Below are 13,083 nucleotides of genomic sequence, written 5' to 3' on the forward strand. Positions count from 1 at the left end.
GAGTACAAAGTTTAGGCCTTTTGGCGTCGATCATACACCTGGCACGATTTTCCTTGGCTTTTGTTGAGCGTTTACCTTTACTTTACTCCGAGCTTGATGATTGATACGATTCTGATACAGAATTGAAAGATTTTATAGTTTTACTGTTTTCGTTGGATGAATTCTCACTTTTTGGTAAAATCCAGTTGAAGTGGTCGAGTGATTGTTTGGTTAACTGTTCTCTCTGGTATAATACCCTGTTGGATGATGTTTAGTTTGGTTTTGTTTAGATTGTATGATTAGATAGAAATCATCAAGTGATTGATATTCAAAATAAAAGAACTTGTAGAGGATCGCGTGAAAGTTTCTTTATTTTTTACAAAGGAATTCGTCAAGTACAAATTGAAGTAGGTAGCCATGTTCATTGAAGATACTTCTGCACGTCTGATTCTCCATAGGCCAGAAATAAAAGTTTCTCTGGCCGAGTTTTTCTCGAATTTCTTCGAGTTATTCTTCGCTCGACTGCATTCCACAGGCTTGATGCACTTATTTTGTTGACCTTCCATCTGCACGGGGCTATCAATGTATTTCCAGGGGTAGGGGGATCGGAGATTCACGAGTGACCTAATTGAATCGAAAAAATTAGTGTAGGTTCGAAGAAGTATTCCCAATCTCAATTCTTCAAGCAGTGAATATTAAATGAATTCAATGATTGATTAACAAATATTCACACTATATCGATGTGTGTGTGTGTGTGTGTGCGTGCGTGCGTGCGCGCGTGTGTGTGTGTGTGTTAAAATATTCATATATAATCAAAGAACTAAGATTGGATATCTTTAAAAAAAATACTTAATTACATAGATTGAGAAGCAAGGGCTACTTTCATCCTCCAGATACGCAAAATAAAATATATATAATAACATAGTCTTCAAATAAAATCAAGAATAGTCCTTCCTCCCAAACATACAAAGAAACGTCCCCTCCCCCCACATAATTAATTACTGTTCACATAAATCGCTATACAAAAATAATTGAACACGACTTTTTCCTTGAAAACTTCATTTTGCACCCAAAGTTCGTGAATCAACGAAGGTGATCGACTCATTCCCCGGTCGATGGTTTCGTTGCTCGGTTATCGTCGATTTGGAAGCCTCGCTGGCAACCGGAAGAAGGCGGTGTTCAAAGTCCCGATGGAAAATCGCGGCGCCGGCCGCGAGTAGGATTAATAGATCTCGCGTCTCGTAAATAATTCAAGCGGGCGGATCTCGCGCTTCGCCAAAATCCACTCGTTTAAATTATACACCCCGTTCTCATACCAGCGCGGATAAACAACGACTTAGGGTCGTGCCAATACGCGATGTTTCGCGAGCACGATCGTCGTTGATGCGTAAGAGATCCGAAGGGATCCGGGGCGAGATCAAATCTTATTCATCTCCGTTTAATTTCATCGGACTGCGCCCGCTGCGGAAGACGCAAAACAGTGATACAGGAATAGAGTGGTATAATCGTCGTATCTGCGGAAATTTTGAAACTGGTAACGATGCAAAAATCTCGTGATGCAATCGTCATCGTGTCGCTTTCAGAGCAGATGTTATCGAGTTCCTTGTTTTTCCTGGTGTATCGCGAGTACAGATCGTTAACGACTCCGATGTTGATGACATTGATGTTTTCCGATCAGTTTCGTAGGAAGCTTCGTTCTCGGTGATGGCCTTTGCCAGAAGAATTTCGGAGTATAATAGTGGCAACAGAAACTGACTCACTCCTTAGGAATGTAGTTTGTTCAACATGTGGAACACATCGAAAACTTGGTAGCTAAATGATTTCCTTGTAATAAAATGTTTTCTTTAATATAAATCATCTGCTGGTGTAAGAGCGGAATTGCGAATAGGGTTATTTTTAAGTCGAACCACTTTCTGTAGCCACTATTATATAAATCTATTTTCCTACTTCATTTTCTATCTTTCCTTTTTAACTTTGACGACGTGGAAAGTCTTCTCTACTACAATCTACATACACTAATAATATAAACAAAGTTTTCCCATAGTCCTCCGTTACAGAAACTCAAAGACAAGACATCTTCTTCGCAATTCTACCATCCGCCCAACTAGAAAATGTTTTGCAGAAAAATTCTCATAAAACACGAAACCATACAATTCTACCGCGCTATTTTTTCACAATGGCAATTCTCCCAGCTCTCCCCTTCTCCTAAGAGGTAAAATTAATTTCCAGCCGAAGGGTTAAGCCTGCGTCCCTCTCGACTCAAGATCGAGAAGCAGGGACCCTCGTCTCTATTCTCTACGACGATTACCTCGAAGAGCTGGGAATAAAAGTGTACAACTGCATCTCGCTTCCTTAACGCCGAATACACGGTTGGGTCAGAGGTCTCGAGCAGATAAAAGAATTATAACCGTGAAATCGCCTTTGGTATCGGGCAGTTCGCTCCGCGCGAACTCGTAATCCTCTCAGGAGGCTCTCGTGAAAGAAAACGTAAGAATTAAGAGGCGATGCCGGTCGGATGGCCGAATCCTCGCGAATAAAAATCGCGCGGACGGGAAACTCGCTAGCTGGAAATTTTTCTCGCGCGGTGTATAATGCCTCTCTCGTATTTTTAACGCGCGAATGGTCGAAAACGTGGCTCCTTACGTTCAACAGTCCGCCGGCAGCTGGGCTCGCTTTATTTTTTCATCGCTGCTGGCGTCAATATTATTATTGGCTCGAAGGAACTCGCCGATCCGTACGATTTTCGCGAACTGGGTCGAAACGATCCGTCGATGGAGTTCCTCTTAGTCGGGAGTCCACATCTTTGGAGAGAAAGGTGAACCGAGAAGTGGTTCAGAGATTAGATTCGTATTTTAGAACTTCATCTCGAGCGATTAGAATTTTTTTTAAGGGGTTAGATCACTATTGGGCATGATTTTGTGTTACATAAATTAAAGGTTAATAGTATTCCTATTGTAAAATCGTATGGCAATAGTGGAGAGATGACTTTTTCATTCATGAAATTGAGTAATTAGATAATTGTGTACTGCAGAAGGCTTCTTGGATATGATTCAGGTTTTTTTTTTTTCAAGCGTTTAGTTCACTCTTAGTCACGCATCACGTAAACTTGAGACTGATAGTTTCGCTATCATAAAATTGTTTCTCCAAAAGGGAAGGGTGAGTTTTTTATTCACAAAATTTGGTAATTGTATAATTGTGTACTAGAGGAAGGTTTCTTCGATAGAATTCAGGTTTGGTGACCACAATTATTTTTTCAAGAGTTTAGGTCACTATTTAGCATGATTTTGCATCACGTAAACTAAAGACTGATAGTTTCGCTATCATAAAATCATATGCCACTAGTGGAAGGTTGACTTTTTCATTCATGAAATCAATTAATCATACCATTGGGTCTTAGAAGAGACCTCTTCGATAGAATTCAGGTTTAGTGAGTGCAATATGTCTTTTAAAAGGTTTCTAAGGATTAATTTGATATTCTCCTCGATAAAATGAAAACAAAATTTGTTTCAACTTAAGTTTCTGATGCCAGCTTCCCTTTCAGGGGATGAATTCTCGAGAGACATGCTCGATGCGATCGGTTCGCGTGTAAAGTCACGCGTGAAACTCTCGAGAATCGTCGTGGGCAAAAGTCCTCGTGGGAGACGGGGTCTTTGATCTTTACTTTGCGAAAAGAGACGCTGGAGGTGTACACCCCCGCCTCCCGCCACATCCCTCGCGTTTATAAAAATACATCCGCGAACAGCGTCGCTATTTCGACTCGCGCGATCGCTTCATGGGCGTATTTTCAGATCTCGCGTGACCTTGGACGATGAGAATACTCTGCGAGAATACTTCCCTACTCGTGCGAATGTCACTTGTTTTGCGAATGAAATGAAATAAAAACGCCAAGAATCCACCGTCTGCGTCGCGAAATTTTCGTGCATCTTTTTACAAACGCAACAGCTGAGTCGACTTGCTAGCCGAAATAACATTTAACAACCGCGAGAAATCACTGTACAGTGTTTTCAGGCTCTTTGAAGTGCTATTAACGTGGATATCTCTGTGGGTTGTAGAATGTTTTTTTAAGTCCTAACTAAAGCATGCGAATATTCAAGACTCTTTTAAGTGGAATATTGCTCTTTACACTCAATCAAGAATTACCTGTTAATCCCACTCGAAAGCATTGCTCTTTTTAAGAGTAATCGAGTTTTTCATTTGTAATTGTCGAACATTTTCCGAGCAAAGGAATAATTTATCCCGCATTCATCCCATCGACAATTCGAATGCACTGGGTGCGAAACACTCCATCGTTGATCTGGGTTGAGTGGCACGTAAATAATCCCGCGTGTCAATTCAATTTAAATTTAGCGCTGGTAAATCTCAATGGCGGAGCCTCTGCACGCGCGGATCGATGGCGGAAACGTCTCGAACCTCGATCGTTTAAAAATATTTCTCGCCTACCGACGACTTACAGAGGCGAACTCGCGAGAGGAGCACTCGAAACAGCGTAAACAAAAATATGAATCGAAATTTATAAGTTTCCGTGCGATCCTCGATCGCGGAATGGACGTCCTGTCCAAGAGGAAATGTTCCATATGAGACTAAACAAAATTCTGCTCGAGATAGTCCCACCAATTTCGGACCACCGGTTAAATAAGTCGAATAGGTTTCTCAAGAAACTCAAAGTGCTATTTATCGTGTAAATTTGCAGGTGTAAATTTGAATTCTTACCTGTTCCTTGTATGGAGGACGTGATAAGCAGACGAATCGAGCAGTGTCAAGAAGTGCAGTGGGTTAGGTCTGCAGCATTGACATTCAATTGCTCAACCATTTACATAAGTTTCTTATTCCTAGAATAAATCACGCGCGTGTTTATCTCGTTCGTTTATGGCAGTGGCGAGTAATGCTCCACGATAAAGGAAACTACGTCTTTACGAAAATTACGCAGGCCATTTTTAATTAAATAAATTACAATCGAAGTAGAATTCTTGATGCAGTTCCGCAATATTTTTTCAATGTAATATTCAGAAGAAAATCTGAAGAGAGATAGATCTACTTATTCTAGATAAATATTGATTCACCAATATGTACTTACCCGTACAATGATCCTGTATGCAAGGAATTTATTAAGTATCACAATGTAAAAAATCAGTTTTGATTCATGTTGGATATAAAAAATTCTTAAAGAATACATACAATGTTGTATAGAGAGAAATGAACAAGGAATCGTAAATTCCCTCTAAAAAATTACGAACAAACAATGGACCACCTAAATATACCCTTACAATATAAATTTATCTCTACAGAATGGAGTCGATACTCCCTCTTCAAAGGGGTTTAAAACTGGAACTCTATCAGCTAACGCAGCATCCGGATCAACGAGAGGGGGTTTACCGTAATTCCTGTAATTGCGACACGTTTGTCCACGAAGATGAAACAAGATCCAAATCTCGAGGGAAGAGGAGGACTCGGCCTCGCGAGCCCCCATGGTCGAAGCCGGACAAAGAGTCACGCGAGACGCGTTCACATGTCGTCCGCTTATAAACCGCAACCGTGACGCGCGTGGAATTTTATTTTCCCTCCCTTTGTTGGCTCGAATATATCGTCAACGATACCTGGAAGCAGTTCGTCGTGGTTCCTGATAATGGACGCGTACTTCCGGTCATGAATGATCGAAGAAAGAAAGAACCATTGTCAGCGCTTGCGCGACAGCAAAACGATCAATGGGTAACTTTTTCTATCGGAACAACGCCGAGAATCGTGAGAAGTTTTACGATTGGTGAATGAGTCGATCGCGTGAATCGATGCTCGCGGCACAAAAGCGTCGAGATACGTTTGACAATCGATCATGGAGATGGAAGAGGCGAAACGATGTGATGAATGCGTCTGACTATTCTCCTGGTCCCATTAAACGCTCATTGGCGATTTGTATCAATCATAAACGAAATTGGCGTGTGATTTGGGGTTGGTAGTATGCGCAATTATTTAAATTTTGATGGGAGGGGTTTAGAATGAGAAAATGATCAGAGAAGAGGTGGGTCTTTTTGAGGGTGTGTTAGGAAGAGTTTTCAGGGGAAGATTTTTGGAAGGTTATCATTAGACTGAAGATATTTATGCATCGATGACGAGTGTAAATATTTTCCAATATTTAAGGATCTGTACAAATGCATGAATATATAAAATATGAAAATAGAATGCATGTTAAACATCCAGAGGATAAAATATATTTAAATTTACTAGTTATCTAAAATGGTAGTTATTAATGTATATACAAGCCTCTTTTGAAAGAACACGACAGGAATGTTAGTAATTAATACTAAAGTACGAGCATGTGTTTAGACCTCCATTTAAGAAAGAATGGTAGCCACTCTAACCCAAACCTAACCCAAAGGGGCGGCCAAAAATCGTTCGAACGGACCAATGGAATTCCCGCGAGGGTTAGGGGTGAATATAATTATACAGAGGAAGTGGAATACCAAAGAATCGTTCGTGTAAATATCTAACGGAAGTCGGAGAACCAAAAATCCTCGGAATCTGCGCGATTCGGACCGCTGGAACCGCACGAATGGAATTCCGCGATCTGTTCCCCGTTCAATTCCGCTCATTATTCCGCGACTGCCACTGTTTCGCGTTATTTTAACGCATTAAGTATTAAACGCAATATCATTACACGGTATTAAATATCCCGTTGGAATGTCAATTATTATAATACGGTTTTATTAAGCCAGATGAGTGGGACTTCCATCTGGTTATCAATCTATCATAGTATAGCTTCATCGAATAATTATGGTGGAAAGCAAGAACTGGTCTGATTAGGTATATTAAAGTACCCCCTTTATGTAATTACGGTGTGGTATCCGAACGAAGAGAAAGGTTGACCTGTTAGTTGGAGAAAACTTGGCGAACTTTGTAAATTAAATTTGAAGCGTTATTAATCCTACGTATTATAATTTGGAGTCTTATCTAGAAGCTTTAATATTTAATTATAACAGGCATCAATATTCTATTCATTTTGTTCGAGATAAACAAAAATTCTAATTGTTCTATTATCTATCAATCTTGTAGCTATCTTGTCGTGGAACGTATTCAATATTCTATTATATATTTTAATACATTATGTATTTACCACCTTAATATTAACATTTCCATTGCGGACGAAAATAAGTAGCCGTTCGCTGGGTGCTGCAATTATGATATTCTTTTTAATGAAAAATTTCTTACAAATCTTCTAATATGATCATTTTGAAAAACATATATTTGTGGTAACTTATTTCATATATAATATGATTGCCGAACAAAAAAAAATGAAAACTAAAAAATAATAAAAACAACCATATATTTTCAGTTGAACGCACATGTGTGTCATCCGCAGCGAAACTGTTAATATTTAATTATAACACGCATCAATGTTCTATACATTTTGTTCCAGATAAACAAAAATTCTAATTGTTCTATTATTTATTAATCTTGTAGCTATCTTATCGTGTGTATTCGATATTCTATTATATATTTTAACGCACCTTGTAGCATTTACCACCTTAAATACTATAATATACAAATAATCAAAGCAACGGTAGAATTGTTCATAGTCTTCCTAAATCATTTTTCATTCGAAAGCAGAAAAGTGACATCGAAGATGATCGATCCTAATTACCAATACTCGCAGACAAAGCATTACGATTTTGTTTTAGGCGTGCCTGTTATCGTCGAGAGTACGTTCTCACGGTTAACATTGAACGCATGCACGCGGACGTGGTCGCATATCGGATGTGAAAAGCCTTGCTCCGCATTCTGTCGCCGAATCTATCTCGGAACGCATTTCAGATGCATTCGATACGGCTCTAAGCAGACCTCTCTCCTTGCGGACAAAATTAATAGACCCTGAGGACGCATTGGCCGGCGTATCTAATGTCGTCGACAGACCAAATGACAGGCATCTTCCCGTCACGCGAATCATTCGTACATCCGTCACGCGTCGATAACAGTCGCTGATCCGAAAGTTATAGTGCTTCCTGAACGCTCAATTGCACTGCACACGCGACGGGCCCTCTCTTTTCTTCCAGGTGAGTCAGATAAAACAATTTGTGGAGACTAACATCATATTCGCAACACGAAACGATTCACCTTCTCTAATTTCTCAATTATATTAAAATTTTAAGAAGTGGTATCGATTAATTTAATGTCTTCATGTTTCTTAAGTTTTACTTGGAGGCGATTGATTTTAATTATTAGAGGCTTAATGAATCATGGAAAAAATAGTTTGAGAAGTGTTTGTGCAGTATTAGTATTTTTTAGACACGCGAGAATCTATCGTGATTTCGTGCGTTTTCTAGTTGGACGAAGTGTGTTTGAAAAAATAAAAAAAAGTACTGAGTTAATTATGAATAGCTTAAAACATCTTTTATTTTTAAGAGGGATGCCTAATAAACAATTCGAGAATTGTTAGAGTAATTTCTCGATTTAGCCTGCGAAAGTTTTTTTCGTTGCATCCAAAACAGATCGATAATCGCGATGGTCGATCGATCCCACCATCGGTCGTGATTTTATTATCGAAGTGGAGACTTCTGTTAGGGTCTGATCGTTATCGACGAACCAGTTTGCCACTCGGTGGGTGGCACCCACGCGTGGGAAACTAACTTGCGAAAAGGTCACCGTTGTGTACCTTTCCCTCCGGTTTTGTTACGACCTATTGTTATTTGCGTCGAAACGAGGATGCAATTAATTAACCTGCTACCCAGAGTTAGTTTACCATTCGAATAAAGCCCCGTCAACAGGGAAACGATAACAGAAACCAAATAGAAACTATAGCGGAATCGCAAATAAACGTTGAACAAATATCCCTTGTTCGAAAAATTAAATACAAAAAAATTGTACAGATTATTAAATCAAAATAGATATGAATTTATAGAATATATTTATATGGCATTTACTTGATTAAGATTTTACTCGCATAATACTTAACCAACGTATCTAGCAAGTATACCTTAAATATTATTATAAGCCGTGGCGATACAAATTGGAAAATTGGATAGTATGTTACTAGCTATTTTATAGCTCAGGATCGCCTAGCTATAAAAATTCTACTAGCTGGTTGAATAGCGCTGCTAATTAGATTTGATCCAATGGACTGTTTTACCTGTCTAATTCCTTTTATCGCCGAGTGACAGGAACCTTGTCGCCTTATGGCGGAACACGCTCGATAAGAAACCACTCGTTTTGTATTAGCTTTATTATTGCCATAATTCTCCTATTGGTCAACTCCGCTGGTTCGTGTCTGCTTACGACAGAGCGTCGTTATTATGAGTTATCGATCTAATGACGTAAACGGGTGACTAAATAACAACTTTGTGGCATTTGAAGTGACATTTCAACTCGATGCATCATTTGCTTGGTTTAATGCACCAGGTGAGCATCGATGAGGACTAAAAATACGATTAAAAACGTCCACGTGTCTTTCCTGAACGTTGCATAAAGTACCTTTCCTGCGTTTTCAGAAGTGCTTGCGATCAGGAAAATATGTACGAGTAAAATATTTATTTAGATAAATATCTTCAACGATAAATAGAAACATAGTAATCAGAATTTGAAATACTCAATGTATCGAAATAATAAACTCGAGAATAAAGCGTTCTCAGTCAGTTCTATTCGTTATTTATTCGACTATTTGTACCACGACGAAAAGAATAGATCGTAATACCAGTTTTCATTTCTGCTCATCGACGTAACGCGAATACGTAAACGTTGCATTGGGAGCGCGATAATACTGTCCTCGCGCCATATTTGCTGCACCTTACGCTCGAAGCGTGAATCTCGAAAACAATAACGGCCCAAGAAATTATTTCACGCCTGGTAAACAAATCGTTGCTCCTCGAGATTCGAGTGATATCATCTCGCAGTCTCGCGGAGTGACCTCATCGCACCTACATATACTGGCAGTTACGTAGAAATGCCGCGGAAATCTCAAGATCATTTGCAAACGCATCTCTCTTCATTCCCTCGACGACACGTTTTCAGCGTTTTCTGCGACATTCTTCGCGATTATCGAGTTGCTTTCTCGCGTTTGATATTTTCCAGGTAAACGTTCGATCGTTTGTTATCGATCTATGAGATCTGAATTGTAGCCTGGTCGAGCGGTATCGTGGGATGTTGATAGATCGATAACAACAAAGCGTATATTATAAGTAGACTGCGGATCTTTATGCATTTATAGGAAATTTGAATGTGCAACAACCTACAAAATGTAAACAATATGCAAGAATATAAAAAAGATTGAAAGTAAAGTTCATGTTATAATATTTGCAGAATAAAATAAATTCCTATTTAGGTTCAATTTTTATAGGTACGTTTACAAAGATTTTATTTTGCATAAAGATCCGCAGTCTAATTATAAGTATATTAATATTTCCCGATGCTATAGTTCAGTCGCTATAACAGTAACGTTTTAGGGATGAATAGTTTACAGAAATGTTCGTATTGTATCGAGTAAATATTAGTATTAGGGGGAGGCTGAATGAAGGTATGAATGTTAAATATTATCCATGAGGATTAAAGTGTAATCTTTATTCGTCCTGTTTTATTCTGTTATATTGTTGTTTAATGATGATAATGTGTGGTTATGGTTCTATTTATTCTACTCGGGGTTTAGTACATGACTTAATTTGGTTATGACCATGCTTATTCTAATTCTTACATAATATTTTTCTTTTCTTCCACCTGTACATTAATTCTCCTTTTCTCCCTTCTACACAATCCTCTTATATTTTATTTATTCTCCTTTATTTTCTCACGTGATACTTCATACCTTTTCTTAAGATTCATTCGTAGCGCAATGACGACATACCATTATTTACATTCAACATTCTGTACGTTTGAAAGTTCAAAGTTACAATTTTGGAAACATTTACAGTGGGTGTAGAAAATATTCGTACACCGATCAATTTCCAAAAAAAACTGTGTAAAATTGTAATTTATTAACTTATTTTTTATAAACAATAACATTCTACATATTCTCTAAAATCTCTAAAATAGATAGATTACAAACAGAATAGCTATTTATGTAAGTTGAGAAATTAACAAGAAAAAAACAATTAATCGATAGAAATATTGAAGTAATAAATATTCGCACAACTGTTTAAAAGTACTTTACTGGAAATATGACGTTTTCTAATTCGTACGGAGCAATGAACTAATATGTTTACGTTACAAACTCTACTGTAAATGGTTCGTCATAAGAATCGTACAAATACTTATTGCTTCTATACTTTTACCCACTTTTCGCATCTTTTTGTTAATTTCACAAATTATATTAATTAGTAAATGTTGTTTGGACTATATCTACTTTAGAGACTTCCGAGAATATGTAACATATCATTGATTACAAAAAAAAAGTTAAGAAACTACAATTTCACACAAAAGTTTTTTGGTAAATTGATTGGTGTACGAATACATTCTACACCCACTGCATGTTCTCCGCAGAAGAACAGAAGAACATATTTTTTCCCCTCAAAAATGTATGATATACAATAGTCATAAAAGTGCATAACAAATAACAGAATGCGATGTCTCTCATTAAGAAGAATATCCTCCCTTGTAGAGAACCTCAACCGTGTTTGCTCACCATGTTTCTCTTGAAGTGCTCACATGCAATTACGAGTCGTCCCGTACATAAACTCTTGCTGGTACATTTAACGCATAATTTCAAGTCCCATCCATCGCGTAATTCGAAGCAGTCGCTTCTGGCGTTCCCGCTAATAGCAGCCATTCACGTGGACGGAGGCAAATCGAGTTAAGCCAGGTTGAAAAGCGGACGTCCTTAATTGCCACGAACGGGGTAACGATTACGATTGCGTTTTTCCCGCGTGAAAACGATGAAAAACCAGCCACTCCGTCTATGGAGACGCTCGGGGCGAGCAGTGAAAGTCGTTGAACGCAATCGTTGGTTGTTTGTAGACTTTGCTAGTAGCGATGGATTCGAGTATCTCTAAAGAAACTCCCGAGCAAATTAAATACTTGCCAAACTGTCTTTTACGATAAATATATTACACCAGGGCGATATAGAGTCTCGAAAAACTAAAGCATGGGTTGGGAAAATTTGGAGGTTGGTAGGTGGAAAAATTATTCTCAAGGTGCACTATAATTTAAATAAAATCTTGATAATTAATTAGGAAGAACAATGATTACATAAGATGTGCATAGAAACTACGATTTAATTTAGAATATTAAAGCAATATTTCTCCAGTCACTTCACTTTAAGATTCAATGTTAAATTTCTGTTTACATAAAAATAAATTTCAAAGTATTAGGTCGTCCCACAAGTTCGTGCTGCAGACTGAGCCAATATGTAAACAAAAAAAATGATACAGAAATTGTATAGTGACTGTATAGTGACTATGTCAGAAAGGTGGAAAAATATTGTAAAACGAGAGACATTACCTTTTCTTACAACACATAAAGGTACGTTTCATATATTAATTTGAGTAACAGAAAAATAAGTGGCATGAACTTATGGGACGACCTAATAAAACAATCTTGCTGTGTATGAATATTTCACCAATGTTTCGCCATTGTGTGAAACAAATGTTCTCTTTAAAATTCAGGATTAGACGTTTGTTTCTATGTGCATTCCATTTAATCTTTTTCTTCTTTTTTAATTTTCTTTTAAATTGACAGAGCAAAATAGTATAAATCTGCTGAATCTCGTGTATGGGGAATCGTCTATGGTAGCTCGATTCCATCGCTGTTTGCTAGCTAGCGTGTCGCACAATACCACTACAGCTCATGTCGGCGTCCACTCGTTGAGCCTCCAGCATAAAAGTCAGTTGTTTAGTAGCGCTCCAGCTCCAGAGGCCTCGTCTTGGTACGCGTGCCACTCCTGGTGTCTTCCTCTAGCCTCATCGTTCAGTTTACCGATCGATCCACGATCGACGTGCTCCTTCAGGGAACTTGGTAGTCGAAGGTCGACGTTTTTCTAACTCCTGTCGAGTAAGTAATTTTATGCGTGAAAAATGATGCGAGAAGATCGAGCACTAGGTTGTTGGACGAGTTCAGTCACTAAACATTAAATTAGAAAAATATTTGAAATAATTACTCGTAAAGAAGTCGTGCAGCAGCCTAATATTCAGGAGT

The 13,083-nt window shown here is 38.2% G+C and overlaps 1 protein-coding gene and 1 long non-coding RNA gene across 8 annotated transcripts in view; one reads left to right on the plus strand and one right to left on the minus strand.

Annotated features, from left to right (window-relative positions):
• Window positions 1-13,083, plus strand: part of LOC128886409 (tropomodulin) — a 75,139-nt gene that overhangs the window by 39,249 nt on the left and 22,807 nt on the right. The window contains exon 1 of one of the 7 annotated variants that reach the window (XM_054141301.1): window positions 7,882-8,021. The exons of 5 other annotated variants lie outside the window; for them this stretch is intronic. The gene's annotated coding sequence lies outside the window, so the exon portion shown is untranslated. Of the gene's footprint in view, window positions 1-7,881; window positions 8,022-12,797; window positions 12,940-13,083 lie in introns of those variants that run through there. One more of the 7 variants, XM_054141300.1, reaches the window with a different exon arrangement.
• On the minus strand, window positions 260-7,793 carry LOC128886458 (uncharacterized). The gene is made up of 3 exons (XR_008459839.1): window positions 5,054-7,793; window positions 4,690-4,808; window positions 260-603 (listed from the first exon to the last, which is right to left on the minus strand). It is a non-coding gene; the product is annotated as an uncharacterized LOC128886458 (long non-coding RNA).

This window comes from Hylaeus anthracinus, unplaced genomic scaffold (assembly GCF_026225885.1).
Source record: "Hylaeus anthracinus isolate JK02 unplaced genomic scaffold, UHH_iyHylAnth1.0_haploid 11982, whole genome shotgun sequence".
Taxonomy (NCBI): Eukaryota; Metazoa; Arthropoda; class Insecta; order Hymenoptera; family Colletidae; genus Hylaeus; species Hylaeus anthracinus.